The 27,872-nt window shown below is 51.5% G+C and overlaps 1 long non-coding RNA gene across 1 annotated transcript; it reads left to right on the top strand.

Moving 5' to 3' along the window:
- Positions 1 to 522: 522 nt before the first annotated feature.
- Positions 523 to 6,098, top strand: LOC115286658. Its single transcript, XR_003906193.1, has 3 exons — positions 523 to 644; positions 5,482 to 5,548; positions 5,962 to 6,098. It is a non-coding gene; the product is annotated as an uncharacterized LOC115286658 (long non-coding RNA).
- Positions 6,099 to 27,872: the final 21,774 nt, after the last annotated feature.

The following is a 27,872-nucleotide window of genomic DNA, read 5'->3' as shown; positions in this document are numbered from 1 at the left end:
GAGCCTTGATCTACTCACCTGTTAAATAGCAATACTCCTCATCTTTCTGAAGTTTGAGATCATTGTATGAGCTAATGAACACGTACATAACAGTACACCTTGACTATGGGAATCCCCAACAGATACTACTTATTTTTATTAATGTTGAACCTCTGTCAGGGTTGGGGGGAAATGGCTACTGAGCCTTCAGCCAGTGGATATAGGGGCTTGAGGAGAGAGGACCCTTCTGCCTCTGGAGTGAGCAAAAGCAGAGGGAGGGAGAGAAAAACCAGCCTGCCGTTTTTCCTGCACTCCCTCTCCGGCTGGCCAGGCCACACGGTTGCAGTGCTGATGTGGGCAGCACTGTTAAAATGTACATAAATATTGGCGCATTCTAATGGGACCAGATCCAGGCTGATAAAGGCAATGAGAGGCAAGGTTATTGATGTCTGTCTGAGGGCCTCCACGGGACCCAAGCCAGGACTGTAACAAGGATCCAGAAGTTGCATCAAGCCAATTGATTCTCTATCTCCCCAGGAAGACACGCATTCAGGAGAGCTGGCAGCGTGGCCAGCGCAAGAGTCTGCTTTAATGAAAGCATGCAAATGGCCCTACTCCCAGTGTGGGTCCCCTCCCTGGCAGCCTGCAGGCCTACAGTCTAAAAGGTATTTGGCATCTTGGATGTATATTGATGAAAACTGGAAGAAAACCAAGGTAGGCAGAGATATTTAGCCAGGCTATCTGATGTCCCTGTGGAAATGAGCTCTTCGTGGCACATTTTAGATAGAGGGGGGTTGACCGAGAGGCACGGGAGCACTGCTTGGGGTCACCTTGGTGGCCTACAGACTGCATAGCCTGGTAGAGGGCAAAGATGGAGGCAGAAGAATGTCACTGAGAAGCTGTGGGCCTGGATCAGGTCTCTGGTCCCCTGTGGGCTTCACACTCACTGTTGGTGGCATTGTCCCCAAGGTGGTGCCATGGAGGCCTCAGGCTGTGAGGTCTGAGGGCTTCCCTACTAGGCCATGTACCTTTGAGCCCTGCAACTGTGTTGCATCCATCGGAGGCTTCCCAGATCCCAGCACGATGCCAAGTAACAGAGGTTACTTGTTGATGTTCGTTGAATGAATGTACAGACTTGGGCACCATTGTCTCTGGCTGCTATCACAGAAGATGCAGCTTTGGCCTGAGCATGGAAATAGCTCTCTCTGAGGGGGACAGAAAAGAGAGAATACCAGCAACTCAGAACTAGCATGTGAGAGGGGTGTTGCTGGAAAAACGAAGGGAAACCTAGGGCCCAGTTCCCATCCCCGCTCTGACTTTACCACACAACAGCTGACCCTCCATCCTGCTTCTGGCTTCTGCTGGGTTCAGTCAGCTTTAGCCATTGCCCATAGCCAAGGCAAGGTCTCCCAGGCCCACCCAATGGAGCCACCATTTCCTCCCACCCCCTTACACTCAGTGAACAAAACCAAATAAAACTTGGGTCTGCAAACAGAAGAGGCATTTGGGGTGTTCAATAGTTGCAGTCACTCTCTTACTCCTTCCTTCCTTCCTTCCTTCCTTCCTTCCTTCCTTCCTTCCTTCCTTCCTTCCTTCCTTCCTTTCTTCCTTTTTTCCTTCCTTCCTTCTTTCCTTCATCTGCTCAAGTAATATCCATTTAGCATTGGCTTTGCTTCCAGTCCCCTCCTGCAGCCACGCAGAAGGGAGGGGCAAGTCTCCTCCGAGTTCCTTGGAAAGCTCAGCTTCTCTTTTTCTCCGGGGACTTCTCAAAGGCAGGGCTGATGCTGAGGCTCATGCTCCAAGGCCACCATGCCCGTGGAAGGCGTGTGAGCTACAGGGGGGTGGGCTTGTCTGCTAGGGTCCACCCTGGGGACGAGGGGTCCTCCCTGCATCAGCCTAGAGTGCCCTGAAACCCCAGCGAAGAGCAGAGCGGGGAGGGCCGATGTGGCACAAACATCCAGGGCCTGGTTACTGAACTATCGAAAGGTGCACGTGAGAGTCACTTGCTTCTCTCTGAGATGCCTGACTTTGTTCTGCCGTCACGCTGAGGGTAGGAGCTGGGAGCGTAGGCGAGCTTGGGACTCTGGCCCGTCTAATTTAATTTATAACTTATGTCACAGCAGCAATTAGTATGGATTGTTTATATTTCTTCCTAACACTTTCCCCAAATCCCTGGGTGTTTGAGATGGCTGGTGTGTTCACGCCTGACTTGTTGGAAGATTTGAGGGTGTTCTGGGCGAGGGGAGGGTTGTGTGTGTGGGGGGGGCTGGCATCAGAAGATGGGGGGCCAGGGAGTCTTCAGCCCGAGCCATATGGGCTGCGTCTTGCTTGAAGCATGGGATCCTGACAAGAGCATCTGCCTCTCATTGTCTGTGGCTCCTCTTTTCTCCACGCAAGGGAGGAGGGGACTTTATCGTGACTTCAGTCCCCACCATTGTCTTCCAAAAAGGAAGAAAACACCCATATCTCCCACAGGAGACATGCCGGGGAATGAGGGATCTCAACACCTCATGTCTCTGGTTCATTTGGAAGTTAACCACGAACTGCCTATGTCTAGAAAGGTTTCGGGGGGATGAGGCAAGCTGGAGGCTGCCTGGGAGAAAGAAAGGAAGGGAATGAATATGTTGCTTTCTTTTGACTCTGTGTTCTTAGTATTATAGCATATAGCTTTGTAGCCTATAGCGTTATAGCTTCATTTCCGTTGGTGTAAGAGCTGACAGCACTAACGCAGATGGAGCTCTTAGAAAAATAAGTGTGTGTACCAAGATTGTAATGCAGGGGTGAGCGAAGGGGAGGGGAAGCCCGTAGTGGGCAGAAGTGTTCTGGGGGGACTCAGGGTACAAATGGGGCTGTAGGAGACAAGACAAGGCCACATCAGAGAGGAGAGGGGGGCCCGGGGAAGGCTGAGCCATGCATTCTGAGCTCTCTCGCACCTGCGTAGGGGAAGAATCTGGAATGCTGGCAGCAGGTGCCGGGAGTGAGTGTGGGAACTGAGGCTGGTTAAGACTCTGTCTGTATACAGTCTTTTAAAGTAATGGTTGGTATAAATTTTGGTAGTGTTTTTTCCTGACACTTCTTAATGATGCTGGGGTAAGAGTTATTTGTCTTCTGTATTAGATATCCCCAGGTGTATTGGGGGAGCAGGCATAATAAGCAACTTTCCATGGAGAGAAGTCTCCGAAGGATTCCAAAAAAATGTAGGAAGATGATGAAATCAACTTATGAGGGTTTTCTACCTATGAAAAAACACTGTGGGGTGTGTGTGTGTGTGTGTGTGTGTGTGTGTGTGTGTGTGTGAAAGAGACAGAGACAGAGACAGTGGTACAGAAGAGAGACAGAGAGAGAGAAAATCGAGACCCAGTCCACACCTGGTCACAGTAAGTTTATTGCAAAAGGGACCATATTGCTGATAATCCTACTGCTGAACAGTAGACATTTTTAAGGCCATTTCTATCATTTCTTCAGGCCCAAATGAAATCTCTGAGCAACATATATGAACCACAGTGCCAGGGGGAATAAAGAAATAGACAGTGAATAGGAAAAAAATGAGGTTTGTTTGAATAAAAAGGAATAAAAGACAAATGTTAGCTATTTCCTGATAAAATAATTATGGGATTTTGCAGAGGGAGATGGTTTCAAAGACAGTTGGGAACCTGGGAGAAGCAGGTGGGTGGCTGATGTGGGGAGGAACAAATTGTCACTTGGCCACACTTAAAGTGACGTGGAATCCTGTCACAGGACATGGACTTTGAGTGTTTTTTCCAAGAGGTCACACTTGTTCATGCTAAGTCAAGACAGACACATTCCCTTATTCTGTCCCCTTCATGCTCAAGGGCACACATTTGAGAGAATATTGGCCAAGATTCAAGGTCATGGGCAGAATGAAACTCAAGGGCCCACAAGAAGTCAAATCCATGAACTTAACCTTATTCCCACGGTTCTCTAACCAGTGGAATTAACGAGGCAGGGATTGCAGTGAAAGTGGCCTTGAGTGTGACCTGTACATCAGTGTTCAATAAGTATTGTTCACATAGATGAATGAACTGTTAGCTGGAGAAGCAAATCGTGGTGGGAAAGGTCACAGGTCAGTTATTGGATTTGTGATTTATGCGTAAGAACATGACTGGTGAAGTTTCAGGTCCTTTCTTTGGCCACCTAGGAAAAAGCAAGCTTGAAGTAAATTGAAGATCAATTACTGAGGGACAGTAAGAAATGAGAAGTCTGCAGATGTGATTCATAGGGAACTGAGTGAAGAAAATCCATGAGAAGAGGGAGTCCCAGAACTCCAGGGAAAAGGGATTCCCAGAAATGTAGAGAGTCTGAGAGAATAAAGACTCCAATCGAATGGACTTAGAGGGGAGGAGTCAAAAGTCCTTGACAGAAAATGAAAACAGGAAAAGCCAGCATGGGAGAGACCCATATCCCAAATTCACAGAACTTGAAGAGATTTGGGATTTCCCAAAGTGCTGAGGAGTGGCAGCATGGCGTGTTAAGATGTGTGACAGCAAGGGGCTTTCATGGACAAAGCGGTCTGGGAAACACTGCCTTAGACAGTGATAAACAGAGATCTTTCCCACAGACCTCAGAGCCTTTAATACGATCATGTATACTGTCAACCTCCATAAGGAAGACACAGTGCTGGCATTTCCCCAACTTAGTTGACAATAGAACACTTTTTCGTGGAACACTTGACAGAGCAGGCATTCAAAGAACTCCTTTGGGAAATGTTGAATATGCTTCATTCTCCCGTCTTTCTGGATTGTGGCAGTGGGGGGTGGCAGGAAAAGTCTTATAAAGGAAAGGAAAATTCTAATCCTTGTCCTTGGTGCCTGCACTCTGTGTGACTTGGGACATGTTACACAACCACTCTGGGCTTCAGTTTCCTCCTACAACAGATGACAGTGGGCTCAATGATTCTGAAGTCTTACCCTGCTCTAGGCTTTATCATTCTAGTTGGTTCCCTTTGAGTATCTGGAATCATGTGCTTATATGGGATAGGCTGGTGAAAGCCACTCATCACTTAATTTCCTGTCTCATGAGGGAGGGCAGGATCTACATCTATTTTCTCTGCACCATTGTAACTGTAGCACCTAACACAGGGCCCGAAACACAGTAGAGGCACAATTCATTTTGTGGAATGAATGAATGAGCGTTTCCTTAAGTGATGAACTATCATGTCATGTCTGCCAGAACGGGAGATGCAGTGCTCACACCGGACCTTCAGCCTTCCCCTGGCGTTGGGTCAATGTCACGCAGACATCCAGCACTGAGGTGCCACTTTCCCCTGGAAAAGGCCAGCCAGGCACGGGTGCCCACAGGAACCCTTGCACCTCTGGGTCCCCAAGTCCCACCGATGCCAGAAGCAGGCTCTCGTGAGAGTCAGCACCTCCCTCTCCAGGAGCAGGGTGGCTTCTTCCCCACGGCGGGTGGGGGGACTGACTCCCACCATCACTTGCCTATTGGTGCACGAGCGTGGAGTTCACACATTGCCTTCTCACACAGGACCGGAGCTGCCTGATCGTGGCGCCGACTGCCTCATCTTCAGCTTCTGCAGCCTCAGTGGCTGGCGGTGAGAATCTATTTTCTCTCAGTAAATTAATCACTGTTGGAAGCTGATCTCCTGGGGTTTCCCCAAACCCACACCAGCGCACGCTCCCGCGTGCGGTCCCCTTTCCTTTGGTGCCACCTGCCTCCTTCTGTGTGTCCTTGCCTCCTTCCGTGTGTTCTTTCCTGGCCCCTTCCTCCGCCCCCACCGCCCTCTCACCTCTCATGCCTGAGCTCGCAGAGCCGGGGTTTGGGCTGAGGTGGGAGACAGCCAGACAAGTGCTACCACGAACTGGCGTGGGCTCCGACCCAAATCCGGAGACCAGGCGTGAATGCCCGCCTCCCGCTGGAGGGGGACGGGCAGAGGAGGCTGCTCGAAAGTGCCATCTGCCAGTTCACCGTTGGCCAATTTCCGTGTCTTCGGGGCCTTTTCTGCAGGAGGGTGGCAGCCGTAGAATCGCTCCTTGAGGAAAACCGTTCCAGCAAAAGCAGTTCTGACTTGGAGACTGTGGGGTTGGTCACATCCAGATGAAACTTAATCAGTATTGGTACCACATTGCCACTGACTGCCTGTAAGGAGCTGGGCATTAACCTGATTTTTCTAGGACAAGATTTGATTATCTTTCTTGATTAGACCTCTGTGGGTTCCTTACTCTCTTAAGGGAAAAAGCTGTGTGCGTGTGCGTGTGCGTGCGTGCGTGTGTGTGTGTGTGTGTGAGTGATAAAGGCTGAATACTTGTGTGCTACCACATTCATGTGTTAAATCTTAACCCTCACTGTGGAGGTATTGGGGAGTGAGGCCTTTGGGAGGTGATTAGGTCAGGAGAGTGGAGCCCTCCAATAGGGACAAGACCCCAGAGAGTTCCCTCCCCCACCCCATGCGAGGACACAGAAAATAGATGGCATCTATGGACTAGGAAGCAGGCCTTCATCAGACATGAGATCTCCAGCACCTTGATCTTGAACTTCCCAGCCTCCAGAACTGTGAGGAATAAATTTCTTCTTTTTAAGCTGCCTAGTCTATAGTATGTCATGAAAACAGCACGAATGGACTAAGACGTCTATTTGGGGATCCTTTGAGCATCGTATGAAGTCACTCATGTCAGTAGATAGAGACAAAGGGAAGGAGAATTAACTGTCACAGGCCTATGAATCCCGACCAGTTGGTGCTCACCCTTTACCCCCAAACTCATCCATTCTTTCTGGAAACAGTAGTACGGAGTAGTGTGAGTCTTGTTGCGAACAGAGAAATGGGGACCCTACTATTTTGTGGGCTTTATCTGTGGCTCTAGCTACACATAGAATGTGTCCTGGGGCAGTAAGGTCTTAAACTTTTGGAAGGCTGGAAGTCAGAAGCCATGTCATTCCATCACCCACATATAGCGGGTGGGGACCTCTGGGGGTGACAAGCACCAGGTGCCTGACGGCTCCCTGCTCAGCCTTCCCCTGCTCCCCACAGAAGCCCCAGGGGCTCCTGAGGAAGGAAAGGAAGGAAGCAGTAGAACTGGTGGGGGTCTCCGGGTGGGTGCCTCCACAAGGCTATTGCTCTCAGCCAGAGTTCCAAGATTGTGTCTGACTCATAAGGACGGTCTCACAGAGCCCATTGTTCGATCCTGCAAGTGTAGAAGATGGCAGGAGTGGGTGGGCAGGCACTGCCTTAGAGAGAAACTGAACTTAAAGTAGAATCTGACATTAACGGAAATCCATGCTCCTTAAGGAAATGTGAGGGAGATTTAGATGTGGAAAGGGGGGGGCTCTGGGTCCACCGAGTGTGAGCAGTATTCACCTCTCTGAGCTGTGTCTTGTCTGAAGCTTGTCAGGAATCCCAATTCCACTCTGAAGAGTTGTGAGGATTTAGGAGTTTGTGAGGAAAAGCACCTGGGCCCTAGGGAGCCTTGCAGTGATAGCTGTGATTGTAATATTCATAACCACAAGTGAGCGTTGGCAGTAATTAATATGTTTTAGCTTTTTAAATGTGTCCTTATGTTTGTTGCTCCAGGTGTACTTCCAGCACCAAGAGCCTGGGTTAGCAGAATGGGGACTGGAGATACTGGGTTCCTGCATTTTTTTCTGAGGATTAAAACCAACCTTGGGCAGCTGGGAGTCTCACATGATTTGGGAGCCATCTCTGGTGACAAAATAGCATCCAGCAAGTGGCACCTACTCAGTGCAAAGACTGTGCTCAGGCTTTCTGGGTCCCTTGCAGGAGACGTACTCTGTTCAGGGAGAGTGGGTGGTCAGTAGTATCAGCGTCGGCTTCCTGCCCTTGACCCACCCTGACATCACAGAAGGCAGGTAGCCTCGGGGGCAGTGAGGAGGGGTGGTTTGCAACGAAATGAGCTTCTAGTCCTTTCCCTCCTTCTCCTCATATCCTTCCCTCCTTCCCACTGCTGCCCTGTCCAGAAAAAGTCATTCAGGTCTGTGATGCTTCCCCATGACATTTCTGCCCCTGGCTTAGCAGAGTGTGTCACCTTTGACACAGATGTGCAGGTAGACATCTTAGTTCCAGAGGACGTCATTTCTGAAGTCTCCTGGCAGTTCAGGTAGGAAAAGCCCGTCTGCTGGGTGGCAGGAGAGAGGGCATGTGGCAGGAGAGATGGCATGCGCAGGGTCCTTGGGTCCTGCTGGCTCCCCACCCCCAAGGTCAGCCTCCTCCCTGCCTCCTTAGAGACTGTTATGACACTAACTCCCCCTTCCCCCCCAGCCTCCTTTCTTCTTTTTGGCTCATGCTTCCACTCGGCCAGCTGGGCTGGTCCACTGTTGGGGGCTCTTCTGCCCTCCTCAGCCCCAGGGCTCACCACAAAAAGTACATCAACCCAAGATAATAAATAAGAAATGAAAAGTGGGTGCTCCCCTTTCCCACCATCCTGTCCATGCCTGCAGCCGCCAAGGTCCTCCCCGCACAGGGCACTGCTCTGAGCGCCTACGCAATGTCTATAAACAGCTCTTCCGCCGACATGGCAACCCTAGGAGGTCGTTCGCATATTATACTCATTTGCCCAGGAGGGGAATCGGGTCAGATTGGTCCCTTAACTCACCGAAGTTCACGCCATTAGGAACTGGCAGCACCAGGATTCAAACCCAGACGGTCTTCCTCCAGGGTTCCTGCTCTTTCCTTACACAAGGATGCATGCAAGACAAACAAGGCTGCTCTTTTGTCTTTAGATGCATGTGGGCATTGAGTCCTCATGCTCAGGCCCCACGTGCTCACAGTGCCCCTTTATCCTCCTGGCCTCTCTGTGCCAGCCCCCCTCCTCCGCTGTCCCCTGCTGCATCTCTTCTGCCTGGGCATGCTCTCCGACTCCACATGGCTTTGTCTGTCTCGCCCCCTCTCACATTTCCAAGGCCCTGGCACTTGGCCTCAAGCTGTCTGCCTTTGTTTTTATCTCCATCTGATTTCCCCATCTCCGTCGCCCCTGCCCTGGCTGGATGTTTCAGCTGTCACTTTGCCAGGGTCTCTTCTCTATGTCTCTGTCAGTATCTCTTTCTCTCACTGCCTTTTTCCCATCTCAGCACCCTCCGCCCTCTGCTCTCTCTCTGCCACGCTTCTCTCTTGTCTCCTTCTCTGGTTCATTTAGTGGCCCCATTGATTACTTCAGGACACAACCAAGAACATCTTTGTCTTGGTGCCTGCTCCATCCCTCCGCCTTCACTGAGACTCTCAGCTGTAGAGGGGGACCAAGTTCAATCCAAGCTCTGTTCCTCGCCAAAGAATACAAATGAACTCAGGAACCACGGAGGCACAAGACAGAGCATCTCTGTATTTCAAGAGACATCCCGGTCTCTTGGGACAAAATGACTTCTCTTGGTTTATTTATAAACCCTGGTGGCCGGGGGGGGGGCCCTGCATACAGATGGGGCAGCTGGCTAGTGATTAGGTTCGGTTGAGGGCCTACATGGTTCCCGGCTAGGACCTCCTCTCAGAACTCAAGCCCTGTTGTGTTTTGGTTGAGGCCACACATTTGGTGCCTCAGGCAGACAGAGCATGGTGGTGGAGGGGCCTACGGATTTCATGGAGGGCAGTGACCGTGGACGTCATGTCACCTGTTCCCACATCACCCCTGCAGATGAAGCCTTGAAGTTAGAGCGGAGCTGGAGGCAGAATTCAGGCCTTCTTCCTCCCTCTGTGGGCCTCCATGTGTCCACACTGCCTTCCGGTCCAGGGCTGTGATGCCAGGGAGTAGGGCTCACACTTACTTGCGTGTGTCTGGCCTCTTTCAAGAAACCCTTGAATCTTCCTTCTGGTCTCACTCCAATCCTTTCCTTGGCAGCCCCTCATGCAGTCCTTGTTTTTAGTCTATGCCTTCTTGATCATGGCTTGTGATATCATCTTCATGGGTGGAGGGCAGCAGCTCATGATGGAATGGACCCGAAACGGGGCATTTGAACTGGACCCAATTGAGCCATAGGTGTTTTGACAACAGGGATCATATCTTCCACGCATATTGTCCCTCCCCTTCTCCAGCAGCTAGTCTAGCATCGAGCACCCTGTAGGTGTTCAGTAAATATGGTGATGGTCCAGAGGCCCTGCACCTGGCTGGAAACTTGGAGATGTCTCACCAGCACCCTACTGTCAGGTCTGGCATCCTGCCGCACAGCTCATGGAGGATGCATACCATCTAGCAAGCATCAGAGAGGGAGAGCTCAGCCTCAAGAGTGCTGCAGCTTTGTTCCTGGACACCAACAATGCAGGCTGGGGCCATCCAAGCAAGGTCGCCAAAAGCCCTCCCTTATTTTACCCTGACCGTAAGGGTACACTTTATCCATAGCAAAATATGCAGAATTCACCGCAAGAGTTCTCTTTTCTTGGATCTTCCCTCATTCTCACGCCCCACACCTTTGGTATTACCCCTTCTAGGCTGGTTGAGGGTGAGAAAGGGCAGATGTTGTGTACCAGAGTGGGGATGGGGAAATAATGGAAGGAACCACCATGTCCTCTACCAATCACAGGTGCCACAAGCTGACTCTTAAGTCTTCTAATTGATGCCCATTAGGAATAGATTTCCTTTATGATCTTCTAGAAAAGAATGAACATTTGAAGGTGCCTAATGCATTTCTCTGTGGGGAAGCACTCATTTCTGCTGGCACTTACTCCTAGCTGTCTGGTTCTTCCCTCCTCTTTCTCTGCCACTCATGACCTTCCTCATTGTACTTAATAAAAGTGCCTTCGTTTACCTTTCATTTCTGTAGCCCTTTACAATTTTCAAGCCTCTTTCCTATGTATGATTTCTTCCTGGCCAGGAAGGTGTGCAGAGATTTTTAATTCCCAGTTAATGGCTGAAGTTCAAAAGTACGTGACAGCTGGACTCAGGTCACTTTAGCAGCATGTAGGAAATATGCACTGCGTTGGCCTCACTGAAGGTTCTACCTACTGCCATGGCTCTGCCGCCTCCAAGCCCTTCCCTGGGACTCCTGTCCCACCCACTGGCTTGGCTTTTCCTCGCTGCATCAAGTTGTCAGACTAATGACTGTTGGGAGGTTTTCTGCTGCAGGGAAAGGCCTGAGACTCACTGGTGGGAGGGCCTGAGCCCGGGGTCGGCAGGGCTGAGGGTGTGCCCAGAAATCAAAGAAAGGTACCTGAAAACCAAAGGGAGAGGAAGAAGAATACACACATGAAGGCCTCAATGGATGGACCCTGGCCACACTTCTGGAACTCTCCCCTGCCTTGCAGCACAGAATGCCTTCTGGCGCTCCAGGAACTCAGCACATGTCCAGTCTTCTTTCTGGGCTCCCCCTCACACCTCCTGTGCCATGAGAACAGGGAAGTGGAAGGGCAGGCCACCAGGAATCACTTGGGGTTGGACCCCAAGTTGCGTCCCTGCCTCTTATTACCGGAGTGGCCTCAGCTGCCACCGGTCACTCCCCCACAGAGCCTCAGTGTCCTCTGGGGACATGATGGGGACAGAGGTATCTGGGCGGGTTTTGGTGAAATGGTGTGCAGAGTAGGTGGTGCTTGTCTGGGATCCAGGAGATCTGGGTCCTCTCACTAGCCCCCTGTGTGGGAAATCCCATGAGCGTGTTAACAGCTCCATGTGTGTGTGAGGTCCGGGCAATGGCAAATGCCATCCAGACGTATGGGATGATTCACACGCACCAGGGGTAGGCAGGCGAAGAAGAGAAAGACCATCCTTTCTCTTCTGCTTGTGTTCCCTCCTTTCCAGCTTTTTTGTTTGTTGCTGATGTGTCCTCTGGCCTTTCCAGCTGTGAGGTTCATCATGAGTCTCTTCTGAGTCCTATCAGGAGGCCTGCCCTTCGTTTCAGTCCCAAAGAGAGCAGCCCTGCGGGCTGCCCCAACCCCCTGCACACAGGCACATCTGCGACCCACCTGCTGCCGGGTCTGCTGCTCCCCGAGGTTGGAGCTACCCCGGCTTCTCACCAACGAAAGGCCAGTTAACCACCACTGGACCCCCAGACGCTGGAGCTCCGTGCAAGCCATGAGGGCTGCGACCTGCCCTCCAGGAGCAGGAGGGGAAGGGCCAGAAGTCCCGCCCACCTGCCTCTGGTTTGCCATGGGGATTAGCTAAGACAAAGGGGGGCTGAGCCCTGGGTGAGATATCAAGTAGCTCAGAACTGCTAAATCATAGCTTTCTTGCTCTAATCTCATCACCTGCCATTAAAGATCAGAATATGAAAGCCGCACATTTGTAAAGCTCAGCGCAGTACCTGCCACTCGCTATAACAGAGACACACTCAAAATAGTTCTCCTTCTCAGCAGTTACTATGGCACCGCGCAGATCAGGGATTAATATCCCCCCACTCCACCCCCTTTGAAAGTTAACCCTGATGCTGAGCCCTCCTTTTTGCCTCCACCCACAATCAGAAGCCACTCCACAGCATCCGGTGTTTCCATGACGCCTTTCTTTCTCCTTGTTGACACCACTCACCCAAGAACCCGGTCCACCCGCCTCCCTCAGACCCCTCCCTCCACTCCCATGCGTGGAGCCAGCTGCTGGAGGGGAAAGTGACAGCTGTCGATCAGCTAGGGCCCATCCTATCAGGGAGGCAGCCAGCCTGCGGGATCTCGCTGTCAGATATGCCGGAAATCAGGCCCGCATTCCAGATGGGAGGGCGTCCACTGACCAGTCGTGCTCCCTTGGGTGTTCCGGGACTTGCTGTATTTGCACACTGGCGCTGATGATTTCATCTCTGTGAGCGCCTTATGTGCACAGGTGTGCACTTCTGCTCTGTGGACCCGTGGCGATACCCACGTGCCCTTGCGGACAGCACGCATGGGGGCACTCATGTACAAGGCACGTTCACATGGTTCTTTTGGCGGTGTACCTGTGTGGTTGGGGGGTGGGGGGATAGGAATGCAATATTTGTGATCCCATATCAAATGTACAGGACCCTGGGGGTCCAGAAGGGTGAAGGCGCCCGCTGGCTCTGGGCTGGCAGTGCCAAGCCAAGCTGCCGTCTGGGAGTAAGGCAGGTTCAGTAAGTAGGCTTGTAACACTCAGCAGTTATCTATACAGCTTTGGAGGATCCACAAAGCCCCGTTCGCTCAGGCATTACTAACAAGCCGGCGGCGACAAGCCGATGAGCACAATGGGACCAAGCGACAGACTGAGAAGCGACGTCCTTGTCCACCTGGCTGCTCTGCAACTTGTCGACATCCTGCTCCTCCCTCTCGAGCTTGACTAGGTCTCCAGGTGTCATAGGTCTGGGAACCCCTTGCCCCGATGAGAAACAACCTGAGAGTCCTTTTCCAGCATGAACCGCCCCATCTCCCCGAACCCCGCTCCCACGTGAAGCTCTCCCCACTTTCTTTCTGAGCTGCCACCGAATTAGATTAGTCACATTCTTAATTAACTGTGCTGGTAAGAGCTCTATTAGGTATTAAATGTTTGTCACAATCCAATTAAAAAATCCATCACAGTAGGACAGGTTCTCTGAGGCCCAGCAGATTGATGGAAGGTCCTGGGGCTCTCCTCTCTGCTAGGGGTGGGAAAGAAGAGTGGAGCCTAGGAGCCTGACGTGGCAGGCGGGCTCAGAAAGCAGGGGCTGCTCGGGAAGGCCACCTGGCCAGGTGCAAGAAGAGCACAGTACCTCCCTGATGCATGGAGTGCTCAGGCTACCGTGGGCTTATCAGTTGTCCCAAATTGTCCAGGACTGTCTCAAAGAAGGTCACTGAGGGTCACTAGCCTCCAGCATCACACTTTCCCCTGGCCACTAGGGCAAGGGGGGGGTAAGGCCAGTGAGGGGTGAGTATGTGTGTTTGCAGTGACACACGCATGGGGGCTGAGCTGTGCTAGGGTGGGGAGGGGCAAGATTGGAGCTTAAGCCTGGAGGGAAGCTTTTTGGCTCAAGTATAAAGAATGGAATTTGATAGACTTGGGCTGCAGTTTCCAGGGGTCCAGCTCTAGGCCAGAGCTGCCCTTCACAACTGTGTCTATTTCCTTTTAAAGAGATTTGCTCAGGAGGGGAGTGATCGCTGGCAAAAGGAAAAGAAAATGTGCATTCATCCCTAGCTTCCCCAGCTTTCATTCCTGCCATTCCTTGGCTTTTTCTTCTCGTCCTTTCACCTTTTCCAGGGCATGAGCCCTCCCCGCACCTCCTCTCGGGTGGGGCTGGACATACACAGGTCTGCCTGTTGCATAGTTGAACAGCCGGCTTGTTTTAGATTCTCCACAGCCCCCCTCCCCAGCATAGCACACTGTGTTTCCCCTTGCCACTTGGCACCAGGGTAGAGGAGAGAGGGCCACACAGCATTATTCCTGCAGAAGTGGGCCCCAGGGTGAGGCAGTGAAAGGGGAACCTTGGACATCCGTGTGGGCCAACGTATGGCCACAGTACATGCGGTGTGCCCTCCAGCGCTCCCCAGCCTTAATCATGCCTTGTGCTAGGCCACTTCAAGTGTCCTGATGCATTTTCTGAGTCTCTTGTTCTTTGGGTGCATCTTCCGCAGCTCTATTAACTAGCGGTAACCATTTAATTATTGCTTCTTATGAATGGCCTGCCCAAAAGGTCTTTTCCTTCTCACGTCCTTCTCATTCTTCCCTCCTAGCCCAGCAGATCCTAATGTCCAACCTTCTAAGGAGGCTGTCCAGGTTTATCTGGTCAAAGAGAAGTGTTTGCTCAGTCTGTTGTGAGGTCTCGTGGGCAGAAAGCCTGTCTCCTTTGTGGTTTGCCCTCGGCACAGAGCAGGGATCTGAGGTTCACGGGGCAGCACTGCAAGGCCCTTGCTGGCTGAGGAAATGAATGAGATCACATTCACAACTGTCTTTTTGACTCTTCCACAGCTCCAATTACATGTTGCTTCCACATAAAGCAAACACTTAACTATTGATCAACACCTATGCATCCTTCTGAACACATCTCCATTCTCTAATAGACACTCTGCCTGAGCTTGTAAATCCTGGAGGGGCAAGACCCATGGAGCCATGCTAGTTCTCTGGACAGATGACCGTCCTTGGTGCTGGCCCTTCACTCTCACTCTTATTTGGCCTCGAATTGTCTATGGAGTGCTTTCTCTTAGGCTAGAATGAACTTGGGCTTGAGGGGGACAGGAAAGAAGTGTCATTTCCGCTTTTCTTTCTAAGAGCTTGCAAGCTGATTGAGGAGACAAGACATTCAGGGGAAATAGTGAAATGACCAATCAAGGCAGATTTGAATGAAGGGCCCCCCAAAAATGATGCAGAAGCACGTACTTTAGGAATCCAGAAACAGGGAAAGGCTTGTGGGTCCAGGGGTCAGAGGACATTGCCCAGCTTGAGCTGGAACTTGGATGGTGGGAGGCCCTGGGCACTGCTGGGCAGGGCGCCATTTCCAGCTGGAGGGAACAGCACGAGACACGCAGACTTGGAATCAGAAATAAGTGTGTTGATTGTGGGAAAAGAATGGAGACTAGCCTAGTGGGAAGCAGCATTTCAGAGGGCGTTTCAGAACTGAAAGAGGAATATGAATGGAAGCTGATGACAATGATAAATCAGACCCACACCCTGCAAGATGCACCTGCTTCATCCTCCTTCACAAACCTGAGCTAGCTGGGAGCCCAGGGTCACCTGGCATGGGGAGAGGCTTGGAAAGTTCTCAAGTGTTGCCAGTAAAAGAAATTGTGTGATGTCTTGTGACCTGGTGAGAATTCAGCTCTCTGGATTCATGGGCTTTTGGCCTGGGCACAGACTGGCCTCCCTGAGAAGGTGTGCAGAAACTGCCTTTGGAGGTGCAAGGACGAGGCTGGCAGCCAGGCGATATTAAATGACAAAGACAGCTTATCCCCACTCAGGCAGAAGAACAACACTTAGGATTGCCCCACCTTCTACTCACAGAAGGCTGGGGGATGGGAACTGGGAGACCAAGTGGGCGGGGCAGTCATGGAGCATCTGTTTCGAGTCCCTGCTTGACCCTTTACCTGCCTTCTTTCATCTGCTCATCACAATAGCTCTGTGGGAAGGTTCTATCATCTCCATTTTACTAATGAGGAAATTGAAGCTGCAAGATAAGGAACTTGCCCAAGGTCATTCTGTTTCTGGAGGAGGACTCTGAATCTTTCCATCCATCTCTGGTCAACTATTTATTGAGGGTCTATAGGGGCCATCCACTGTGCTAGGCCACTGCACTGACACCCTTTAGTGGAAGGTCAATATTCCCTGTCACACACACACACACACACACACACACACACACACACACACACACAGGTAAAGCTCTCAGGCTTCTTTGAATGAGGAGAACCCACGATGGGGCCAAGAGATCTGGCCAGGACTGCCCTGAGTACTTATTTTGCTACCAGCACAAGTATACATTTCTGGATCTAGCAGGATCAGGATCTGGAGGTGGGTCCTGTTTAACCCCTTTGTAGGGGTGCCAGATTTAGCAAATAAGAATACCAATTTGAAGTTCAGATAAATGACTAAAAAATAATAATAATAAAATTTTTTTTAGTATAAGTATATCCTAGGTAGTATTTGGGATATACCTATACTAAAAAAATGTGTTGTGTATCTGAGATTCGAATTGAACAGGGTGTCTAAAGTAAAGAGAGCTTAATGTAATAATATTTAAATATAGCAATTCCCATTTAAGACAATTAAACATCCCCCTCCAATAAGTAGATAGGCCTTGGGGAAGAGATGTCAGGGAGATGAGGCCAGTGTACCTCTCGTGTCCCAGCTGTGTCCCTGATGCTGAGAACAGGTTACACTGCACCCCGGAGCATGCTCAGCCAATCACATATCACACTGTTGTGTCTGACTTTTTATTCCTGTGGGGAGTACTGTGTTGTCTGCACGTGGTACGTACTCAATAAATAGTAACTGAATAAGTAAATGGTAAGCAACTACGAGATTGAACACTTACTTTATCAACTCTCTGAGCTCACAGAATGCCGACTTAAGCTAAAGCCACTTCCTTTCCCCTCTGTCTGTTAAGGTGCAGTGTCCCTCCCCTCTTTTTTGACTCCCTTTAGTGGGAGGCAGCGGGACCACTCTTCACCAGATTTCTCACACCAGGCTTCAGGTTCTGGACTTGAGACTCTCAGACCCTGAATGGTTAGATCCTAATGTTATTGAAATCCCCAAATGGGCTTTGATAGCTCTCAGGGGTTAATGAAATAACCAGCTTTGGGCCCCTGGAGATAGCAAATATTGCTGGGGCAAAGGTCGTAGTACAAATGAAATGAATTTCATGACCTCAGTCTGGTGCCTATGCAGACATTTCCCCACACTCCCGAAACTGAATGGCCTGTTACTGTTGGCTGACTGTGCCCAGGAGAGAGGAGGGGATCACTGGAGGGGGCGGGCTGCAGGGTGGGCTGGAAGGACCAGGAGGTGTGGTACTGTGACACGCAGTGCTGGAAGACCAAGGGCCCGTCCTACCACTGAGATTCTCCCTCTCCAAGTGCTGGAAGCCAGGGGCTGGGAGAGTCCCTGCCTCTGAGCAGGAGATGATCAGATGCAGAAAAGATGAGAGGTGATGGGTCATTCTTTTCTGAGCCAATAACTCAGATTGCGGTTCTCCCCTCCCTTTTTTAAAGTTTATTTATTTTGAGGGAGAGAAAGAGAAAGAGAGAGAGAGAGAGAGAGAGAGAGAGAGAGAGAGAGAGAGAGGGAGAGAGGTGCAGAGGGACAGAGAGTGAGAGTCCCAGGCAGGCTCAGTGCTACCAGCCAGGAGCCTGACACAGGGCTCAAACCCACAAACTGTGAGATCATGACCTGAGCTGAAAGCAAGAGTCAGACACTTAACAGACTGAGCCACCCAGGCGCCCAAGAGTGTTGTGTTCTAAGAGAACCAGACCATTCTCTTATTTTCTTGCCTACCCCAAAGCCTCATCAGCTATAAGATTCCACATCAAAGATCATGGCAGAGGGGGGTTTCTGGAAGTGGGGTTAGGCAAGCTTTGAAATTTTCATTTAGCAACCACGCTGAATGCCAGGCACTGTACTTGGCAACACACCTTTCCAGAGAACATTTCTTCCTTTTGTCTACAGGGTAGAGAGCATTCCAGCTGCCGCAATAATGATAGTGGTGACTGCATTTTATTTTTCAAGGGCTTTACTGTCATGATCTCTTTAGCACTCACACCCCCTAGGGAGATAATTATCCCTTAGCACTGTCTGCTGAGAAAATGTGGGGAAACTGAGGTAGAAGCTGGTGTGTCAACTTGTGACGAAGGGGAAGGTCCATGAGAGTGGCTGGGCAAGTTCCTGGGAGTGGCTGGCCCCCAGTGCAGACCTCATCAGCCCTGGGAGCCACCTCTGTTATGGAGGCTCAACACGTGGGACTGAGCACATGTATCTGTCATCCAGGGAGGGTCTGTGCACCAGGCCAAGGAGGCTAGGCGGAGGAAGGAACGCAAGCTTTGGTGGAAAGAGATCTGAGATCTAATTTCCACCTTATCTCTTGCCGTTGGTGTGAGCCTTTGCCTGTCCCTTGCGTCTTTGAACCTCAGTTGTTCACTTTGAAAAAGGAGGCGGTGCTCCTTTCTTTGTAGAGCTGTTCAAATCATTAGTGAGAATATGCGTAATGTTAGCATGGTGCTGGTCATGGTAGGTGTTCAATAAATGCAATTATTACACGTATTACAGCCGTGCCTGGTAGATGCTGGCCTTTTGAAATGACAGGGGGCAGCATGCATGATTGACAGCAAGACTTCTTTCCCCCATGGCCCTGTCCTGGGGCAGTGACATCACTCTGGGGTGTGGATTGCATGCTGGGACCAAGAGGCCACTCTCTGAATGGCCATGGTCAGGTAAAAGCACCCCCCCTGCTGTGGGGATGCCACATGGCACGCACGGCGTTGGTGCAGCAACATGGTGGTTAGCATGAAGCAGACACTGGGGCTGATGGTGACACAAGACATCTGTCTTCAAGCAACCAACCTGGAAGTCACCTGATCACTTAAACTGAGGTCCAGCAAAGGTGGGGGGGAGGGGCTCCTCCCCCATCCTCCTGTGAGCCTTGTATTCTCATTTCTTTTCTCCAGAAGATGCCACATGCATTAGTTTCATTCATACAAACCTCTTCGCTACACAGTACACGACATGCTTCCAGTCCCCATTCCCAGGAAGGAGGGCCCCTGGATCTGCTCCTAGAAGGCAGTTGACAGGTGTGGATCAGACCAGTGTTCTTCAAATGTGAATAATGAGCATATTATTATAAGCACGTGGGGAATCTTGCTAAAAATACGGCCTCTGGGTTCAGTAGGTCCAGGGCAGGGCCTGAACTCTGCATTTCCAACAAGGTCCCAGGTGATGCTGATACTGCTGATACATGGCCGCACTTGGAGGAGCCCATGATGGAGGTAGGGGGTCTCCTTGGCTGATCTTCTGCTGACTGGTGCTCTCTCACCACGTTCCTTCAGTCTATCCTTCTGAACCCGCATCTAGGATGGCTAGATCTCTCTGCCATATACGAGAAAGACGTACTTGACCAAGAGAGTGTGGGTGGGCAGGAGGGCAGATGCCAGTGGTGTGTAGGGACGGTCAGGCAGGGATGTCAGGAGGGATGGAGAGACTGGATCTCTCTTTATGGAGCATCTTGAACATCATCTGCTGCCCGCAGTTCTCTCGACAACACTCTCTTCCCTCACATCTCCTAGTGTGAGTCAAGAGTTGCTGCCTTGGGGCTTCTGTATGCAGACTCTGTTCACTTGTGTCTCACCAGCTAGACTGAAAACTCCTCAGAGAAGGACCTTATTCAGCTTTGTGTTCCTGGTATGTGGCATTATGCTCGGCACGTAGTAGGTGCTTAAGAAATGTTCATGGATGGATAGAAAGGACTCACTGACATACAGGCTTGATGGATGTCACATCCCGGCTCTTTATTCACCTACACTCTGTGAACATTTATGAAGCATGCAGTGAGGACTGAGATGAACCACAGAGGCTGAAGCTTGGTCATAGCTGTCATGGGGTTACCTGGCCATGGGGAGACTCACTGCCCATGATGAACCGGCAGGTGGCCAAGTGTTGTGTTGTGAGGGATCTTGGCTTGGGAGAACACAGAGGATGGAGTCACAAGATCTGGCTTGAGGAATAGAGGAAGAAGTCATGGTCTGGGCCTTGAAGGATACGCAGGCTCTCAAAGGGTGAAGAAGGATGGGGAAGGTCATTCAAGAAGAAGGAAGAGTGCAGTAACAAGTATGGAGCTGGGTCAGTTTTGATTCAAAAGCAGGCCCCTGAAACCTTTAGAATGTGCTTCTAGTGGTGCAAGATCTGAATACTCTATTAAGGACAACCTTGGCCCCCCCCAGCCAGACCCTCTTCCTGCCAGGAGCAGGCTTTCTTGATGACATATTTGACAGCATGCACCTTGATTTCCCCATTTTCCAGCTACACTGGGCTAGGATTGACAGGCAGCCATGAGGAGCTCTCTGGATCCAACAGGATCAAAGACGAGGATGGAGGGGAGCGAGGAAAAGAACCAATCGCATTCTGTGGGGCCTGGAGCCTCCTTTGGGCACCCAGGAATGACCTAGAACAATGGGCTTTGGAAACTGGGGTTCTAGGAGGAGTCAAGGAGAGAAAGGACAATGAAGCACCTCTGGTAAATTAGCTGCCCATGGACTACAAGAGCCTTCATTAGCAGGTTCCTGCCCCCTCCTTCTAAAGTCAAGTTTTCTCTTCATACTCCTCATGGGACAAACCCCAGCTATGGATACTAGAGCCTGATTTGCAATTCTCTGAGAGGTGAGGGGATGGCCATGCTCTGAGTGAGGGGCCAGAGCCCCAGTGGGGCACATCCACTGCCAGGGTGGCTGCCTGGGGAGTGGAAGGAGGCCTCTTCTATCTATCCCCCTCAGTTAGGGGGCAGGCAACAAGGAGCCGATTTTTCTGAGCACTTAACCAAGAGCCAGGTACTATGCTAATGGTTTTACACAAATGACATCATTTAATCCATTTAACAAATCACTGAGGTAGAAATTAAACCCACTTCACAGATGAGAAAAGTGGGAATTGAAGATATAGCGGGTTTTACCGGGATTTGAACATTTCTGTGTGAAACCAAACTTCAAATCTTACTCCTACTTGGAAGACGGTTAGTGTTCACTCTGTGACATGACCTCTATTCCAGGCAGCTGGGCAAGGGGAGGCCCTGAGGGGCACAGACCTGAGGAGATGTGTCCTAGGCCCTCTTGGCGCGCCTCCCCTGCCCCCTATACCCAGATTGTGGCAAGTTGCACAGGGTGAATGGAATAAATGACTTCCTTGGTCAAGAGGATGGGTAAGAGATACCCTCCAGCTGCTTCAACATCATAGTGATAGAAGACTATCCACCCTTGCCTGCCTCACAGGTTTGCATGAGACTTATCATCATTTGATCATATACTATTGACCCACCACCTGATGCTAGGCACAGAGCCAGACTCTGAGCCCGTTATAGAGGAAACATTAGGCCTGGGCTGGGTCCTACAAGAGCCCTCCTCGGGGGATGAGACTTACACCAGAAACAGCAAAAGAAAGAGATAAGACAGTAAATTGTCAGTGGCCATGGGGTGCCTGGGTGGCTCAGTCAGTTGAGTGTCCAACTTCAGCTCAGGTCATGATCTCACAGTTCATGGGTTTGAGCCTCACATTGGGCTCTGTGCTGGCAGCTCAGAGCCTGAAGCCTGCTTCTGATTCTATGTGTGTCTCTCTCTGCCCCTCCCCTGCTCATGATCTGTCTCTCTCTGTCTCTCAAAATAAATAAATGTTAAAAAAAAATTATCAGCAGCCAAATCGTGAGAGGCGGATACTCAGTGCTGTACGAATCGGTTCACCAGATTTTGTGTGAGCGCTGGGACTCATGGTGGGTCCTCATGGTGGGTGGGTTGTGAGGTGAGGGCTGGAGAATTGGAGGGGGAGATCCTACAGGAACAGGGAAACCGGACATATATAAGTGGCTCAAAACACTGAAAGAGCTATGCAGTGGGCACACAGTGGTATCAGATGTCATCTCTGATCAGGGTTATTCTTGCCCAAATCTGGGTCTCTGAAAAGTACCCCAATCTTCACGAGACTAAATCCATCTTCCCTTTTTTCTCACCTGAGGTTTCTGGTGCTAATGCCTCAATCCTGATCTCTTCCTCCTAAAACCTGGAGAGGATGAGTCTTAGGAGATCAAGTTCTTCAGGACATTTGCCTGTAGGGCTGGGTGGCAGCAGGGGCTGGGGATGGAAGCAGGAATGTCTCCATGTGGCCTTGTCAAAAAAGCAGTTTCATCTGTCCTAAACACTGAGAGCATCCCTTCAAGGCGGGAGAGCTGCTGTGGAGAAAGAGCCCCCCTTCAGGTGGCATGTGGGGCAGGACTCGGGCTGGCAGGGGCAGTGGGAGGCCGGAGAAAGAGAATTGTGGGCAAAGAGGCTCAGAGAGGGGAGAGGATCCTGGAAGGAAGAGGGGAGGATAGAAGAGGGAGGGAGGGAGAGAGGACCTGTAGATGTAGAGGGGAGGAAAGAGAGAGAGAGAGAGGAGAGTCAAGTCAGAGGAAAGAAAAGTCCAGCAGGAGGAGGAAAGGGAGACGTGTTCAGCGCAGCAGCTCCCTTAATCTCTTTAAATTTTTCCTCATTGATTAGGGATTTGCAGCACAATCCCTCGCTATGGGAAGACATTTGCTTTACTGGGCTCTGCTGTCAGACGGAGGGAGGCCTCTCCCTAGTGGGAGGCAGGGGAGGGGCAGCAGGATGAAGAGAAGGCCTTGGAAGGCTTTCCTGTCTCCAGGCCTGACCCAAATCCCCTTCATCGGTGAAGTCTTTCCCATGTCCCTGAAATACAGTGCTCCTCCAATGCTCCCACCCCTTTTCCTGAGCGCCAGGTTCAGGATCTATTACATCAAAATTTGGTGGCTTAAAAAATTTTTGTTAATGTTTATTTTTGAGAGAGAAAAGGTGGAAGAGGGGCAGAGGAAAGAGAGAGAGAGAGACACAGAATCCGAAGCAGGCTCCAGGCTCTGAGCTGTCAGCACAGAGCCTGATGCAGGGTTCGAACCCACAAACCATGATATGACCTGAGCCGAAGTCAGAAGCTCATCCGAGTGAGCCACTCAGGTGCCCACAGAATTTGGTAGCTTAGACCAAACAGGTACTCTTTTATCACTTCACATGAGTCCCATGGTCAAGAATTCAGACAGGGATGACAGGACTGGCTCACCTCTGTCCCGGGTGATGTCAGCTGGGGTTGGAAGCACGAGGTGCTTCCTCACTCACTGTCAGTGCCCCATGAGGATGGCTTCACCAGGCCACCTGTGGGGCCACTGTCCTGACAGCTGGATCTCATCGTGGCAGGAGAGCAGGATGGACAAGCTGGAGGAATGATCATGTGACTAAAGAATGGAACACTAACTGTTTTCAGGTACCACCCAAATCCAGGGTCTCCAAGCCTTGTGAACATGGCCACACACACCCTGACTCAGAGGGGTCCCAGCCTCAAAGGGAGGGGCTGGGTGTCTGCTGCAGGGTGGGAGGCATGAATGTGTTTCGGAGAACATGCCCTTTGCACCCAGGGTCTGCGCCATCTGGAGTCTCCTCCCTTGCCCCTAGGCCCCACCACAGGTGTTGCTGCTTCTGGAAGCCTCCACAGAGTCAGCCAAGGAGGAAGCGCCCTCCCCTCTGCCTCTGGGAGCTCACTGTGGGCTCAGCCCCCCAGGCCTTGCCCCTTAATCTGATGTTGCCCTTCCCCACGGTAACCTAACAGGAGCCCCAAGTGCTGTGATCTCTGAGTTCTTTCTCATGCACTTCTAATGCCCTTCCCAATGTTGAGCATTTTTGAGGTTCCCATAAATACTCAATGAGTGGACACCTGCCGTGTGTGGAAGGTGTGTGCCTTTTGAAGGCTTTCATAACCATCCACACTTGACCCTCCTCAACTCAAGTCTGGGATGTCTGCAGGCATCACACCCACCGAGACACGGAGGCACACAGAAAGGGGACAGTGCTTGCTCTGGATCACGTGACTCATCCGTGCCATCAAGGGAAAAATCCCTGGTAACATTCTCTCTAGGCTGGTTGGGTGGGTGCCGCCCCATAGTGCCCAGGGGATCCAGGTCTCCAGGGACTGCCTCTGGTGCTGTTCCCCGTGACTGGGCTGGCTGGGGGGACTGATTGAACACCTGGTGCCCCAGTGGCTCCTGATTGTCTCTCCATGTCCCTGTCTCCTGGTGCTGCTTCACAAGCCTCTGTTGTCAAACGGTCCGATTCACAAGTCATGACCCCCTTCCTCAAAGCCTCCTGCCGGTTCAGCCTCCTCATTTTAGAGGTGTGGAAACCGAGTCCAGAGAGGAGGCCTGGCTGGTTCAGGGTCACTCAGGTTGTTAGAATTGGTGCCAGAGGGAGAAGTCAGGTCTTCCGCACACACTGTGCGTGTCAGCCAACATCCTCTTTTAGTAAGAAGGGACCCCAGAACCACCCCCAATCTTAAATTCAGAAAGATTCGGTAAAAGAAAGAGTAGTAATGAAAGAGGGGGAAAAGCTACCAAAAGATTACATGTATGAGTCTAGCTTATTTTTAAGAACATTTTAAAACTTTTTTTTAAAGTTTATTCATTTATTTTTAGAGAGAGAGAGTTTGTGCACACGCAATGGGGGAGGGGCAGAGAGGGGGGGAGAGAGAATCCCAAGCAGTCTCTGTGCTGTCAGCACAGAGTCCGATGTGGGGCTCAGTCTCATGAATGGTGAGATCATGACCTGAGCTGAAATCAAGAGTCAGATGCTTAACCAACTGAGCCCCCAGGCACCCCAGGCTTATTTGTTTTTAGTCAACCCCCCACCAGTCACCTCCTGAAGTTATTACCAGTGGTCTGAACCTCCAGCAGTGTGGCTTTTGCAGGTGAAGTCTCTGTGTGGCACCTGGGTCTTTATAAGAGTCCCCTACCCACAAGCAGTCCCTTCGACTATAGCATCTGCTCCGTTGGCCCTCAAGTGACCACTGTGAAATGGGCGGGGACACCACTCCCACTTGACAGATGGGGAGATGGGAGAAGCAGGGCTTGACAGTCAGAAGCCTCCTGATCAGCTTGAGGAGGGGGAAGGGAGGCATTGGGAAGTTAGCACGGACAGGTGGGCATGCAGGGGGGCCAACCGAATGCCTCACCTGGAAGAAGGTTTTCCTGTCCTCTCTGGCACGCAGGGTCTGTAAAGCTGTTTTCCCTAGTGGGTTCACACCTTGGCAGTGACCTTGGTCTTACCCACCATCCACAGTGAGCTGGGGAGGGTCTGTTGCAGTAGGTTCTGATCCACTCTTCCATCCCTGGCCCTAGTCCCTTCCATTCATCCGGATGCACCAAAACCCCAGGCTTCAGAAGGAAGCCATGTTCCTTTGCCAGATTGGCTCACCCAATAGGGGTGATTGATCTCAGACTCTAACCAGCTCTGCTGAGCTGAGGCCCTAACCACTGGGTTGGTCTTCTGAGGGGCTGGGACTTCTGGGGCCATGCTGCGTTTCTTTGAAAGTGGATTGGGAGAAGGGGCAGAGGCAGAGATGCATCCCCCCTACCCCCCCAGCCCTTTTCCCTGTCTCGCCCAACACGGCTGCATGACTTAGGTTGAAGAATCTCTCAGTGAACATTTGTCAGCTTCCTCTGGTCACGTTTGGCTCAGGAGGGCCTGGAAAATCTACGTGGAAGCAGGCAGCTCAGCATCTCGAGCATAGTCAGTGCTTTGCTTCTTCCTGCTCTCCCTCTGGACTAGGCTGTTTCCCGAAACGGTCTCCAAGGCTTGGCAAAAGAATGAAGGAGAAATTCTGTCTCCTAGTATTGATTTTGGAGAAAAGAAAATTCCCTCTTTGCGAGCCTCTGCTTTCAAGGAATCAATGGAAATGCGTTTAGAAGAAAGTCGGCCTGGTGTAAGCAGGGTTTGCATGAAGTAAACCAGCGGAGGAGGAGGGAAAGGAAGAGGTATGGCCAGATCCTGAGCACTGGCTCACAAAACGTTCTGGGCACCAAGACCACTTGAGAATGTTGTGTTTATTTGGCAGAAGGTGCCTGTGAGTTGCTCAGCATCTCCCTTCTGAATGCCCTGTCCCTGCCCCCCGTGTTTGTGCCACATAATTTAGCAAATGTGTCACTGGTGGGGCAGACAGGGATGTGGGTCTACTTTGTCCCCAGTGCAGGTCCCCCTGTGCCCCCTGGCATTCCACATGGAGCACACAGGTTTCCCTACTGAGAACCTGAGATCCAAACCCTCTCGTCCCCTCATGTCCTTGGGGAAGGGCCTCTGGTGAACCTGCTTAACTGCTCTGTGCCTCAGTTCTCCTCCCTCTCAGGCCAGAGGGAAAGGGCATCTCCCTGCTTTGCCACCTTGGCCTGGACCCCATGACAGCTGAGACCCTGGGCCTGGAGGGGCAGAGGCAAGCTGTCGGGAACTGAGGGGCTCTACACCTGACAGTTTGGGAGGCATGAGGATAGTGGCCTTGGCTCCAAACTTGGAGGTGGAGGGGAATCGGCTGACAGCCGGAGTTCAGGAGCCAGGGCCTCATAGCCCTGGGGACTTGTGATGGGGGCCAGTCATCGAGGGCGGGCTGTCTCTCTGATGTTGGGACACCTGAAGGGAGACAGCTGCTTTGCTGTGGCTTCTGTTTCCCTCCCACCCCTCATAACCTGCATCTTAATAAGGGCTTCAGAATGTCCATCTGGGAAAGAACGTTCCAGCCCTCTGCTTCTGGGAGCCAGCCTCTTCTCCCCTCATCCCTCCATCTTGTCCACATGCATCTTTTCTGCCTTCCCCTCACCTCCTTGCCTTCTGTGTCCCCCTACTTCTCCCCTCCTGCCTCACATCTTCTGTGTCTCATGTCATTTTGCACTCAGCACACACAGCCTCCTACGACAAACATGCCACGAGCACACAACCACACGTGTATTCACACCTACGACCATATTAATGCATAACCACGCACATCCCTTTACACACACCCATGTGCGTGCACCCCACACACACTTCAGGCTCACACAAATACAGCCACACACGCCTCCACCCCCCAACACGCCCATGTCCCTGGAGTCCTCTTCTTGCCTCTGCCGGCTCCAGCGGAAGGCTAACGTGACCACCGAGTCTGCTCTGATAAGCTGTCACAGCATGGCGATGTGTCCCACCTCCTCCGGTGGCACTGCCACGCCCAGCCTGGGCTAACTGGGCCAGGATGGAGGGCAGGCAGCAGCGTGAGTCAGCTTGAGCCCCTTCAGGTGTATGTCCGAACAGAGCACCTCAGCGAATACAGGAACCCCCGGCCAGCAGCTCTGACTTCAGGACTCGAGTAACCAGGAGGCAGGCTCTCGAGTGGCTGAGTTAATGGAGCTTGGAGATTTTTACTGCGATCACTGGGTTAGACCCAGCTCCAGCCAGCAGGAACTGAAAAATAGTTTTCTCTGACAGCTGATGGCCACCGTTAGCTGGCAGGGGGTCTCCTGCATGGCCCACCATGTAGGCGAGGTCATTGCTGGTCTGTGTGGTACATGAGGGTGGGTACAGGGCTGGCACCAAGCTTCACAAGCTGACGGAGGTCTGGGACAAATGAGAAATAAACACACACACACACACACACACACACACACACACACACACACACGCACACTCTAACCCTACTCCTTCCTTCCCCCTACAGGACAGATTTTTAAAAACATGCCCTGTCTGGGCAGATGGACTGATGGCTTGATGCTTTAGGGTGGTGCTCTCTCTTTCTCTGGGAGGTCACCACCCTGCACGGGACATATAACACTGGCTGGATTCCAGCATCCTTGATCCTTGGGGCTTGAACAAAAATTGCATACCCACACACAGCAGCCCTGGGCAGGCAGGCACCCCTCCACCATCCCCCCACCTAGCCCTGATGAGCTTTCTCATTGTGCTTTGTAATGACAGCTCAGAGCCAACGGGTGACAAACCTCTCCTAGACATCCCTGTCCCATTTCCCTCACTGGTGAGGGTGTTGGTGGGGTGGGATGCT

Source organism: Suricata suricatta, chromosome 3 (genome assembly GCF_006229205.1).
Source record: "Suricata suricatta isolate VVHF042 chromosome 3, meerkat_22Aug2017_6uvM2_HiC, whole genome shotgun sequence".
Classification (NCBI taxonomy): Eukaryota; Metazoa; Chordata; class Mammalia; order Carnivora; family Herpestidae; genus Suricata; species Suricata suricatta.
Note: the sequence above shows the minus strand (reverse complement) of the source record. Positions and strands in the feature narration are given on the sequence as shown.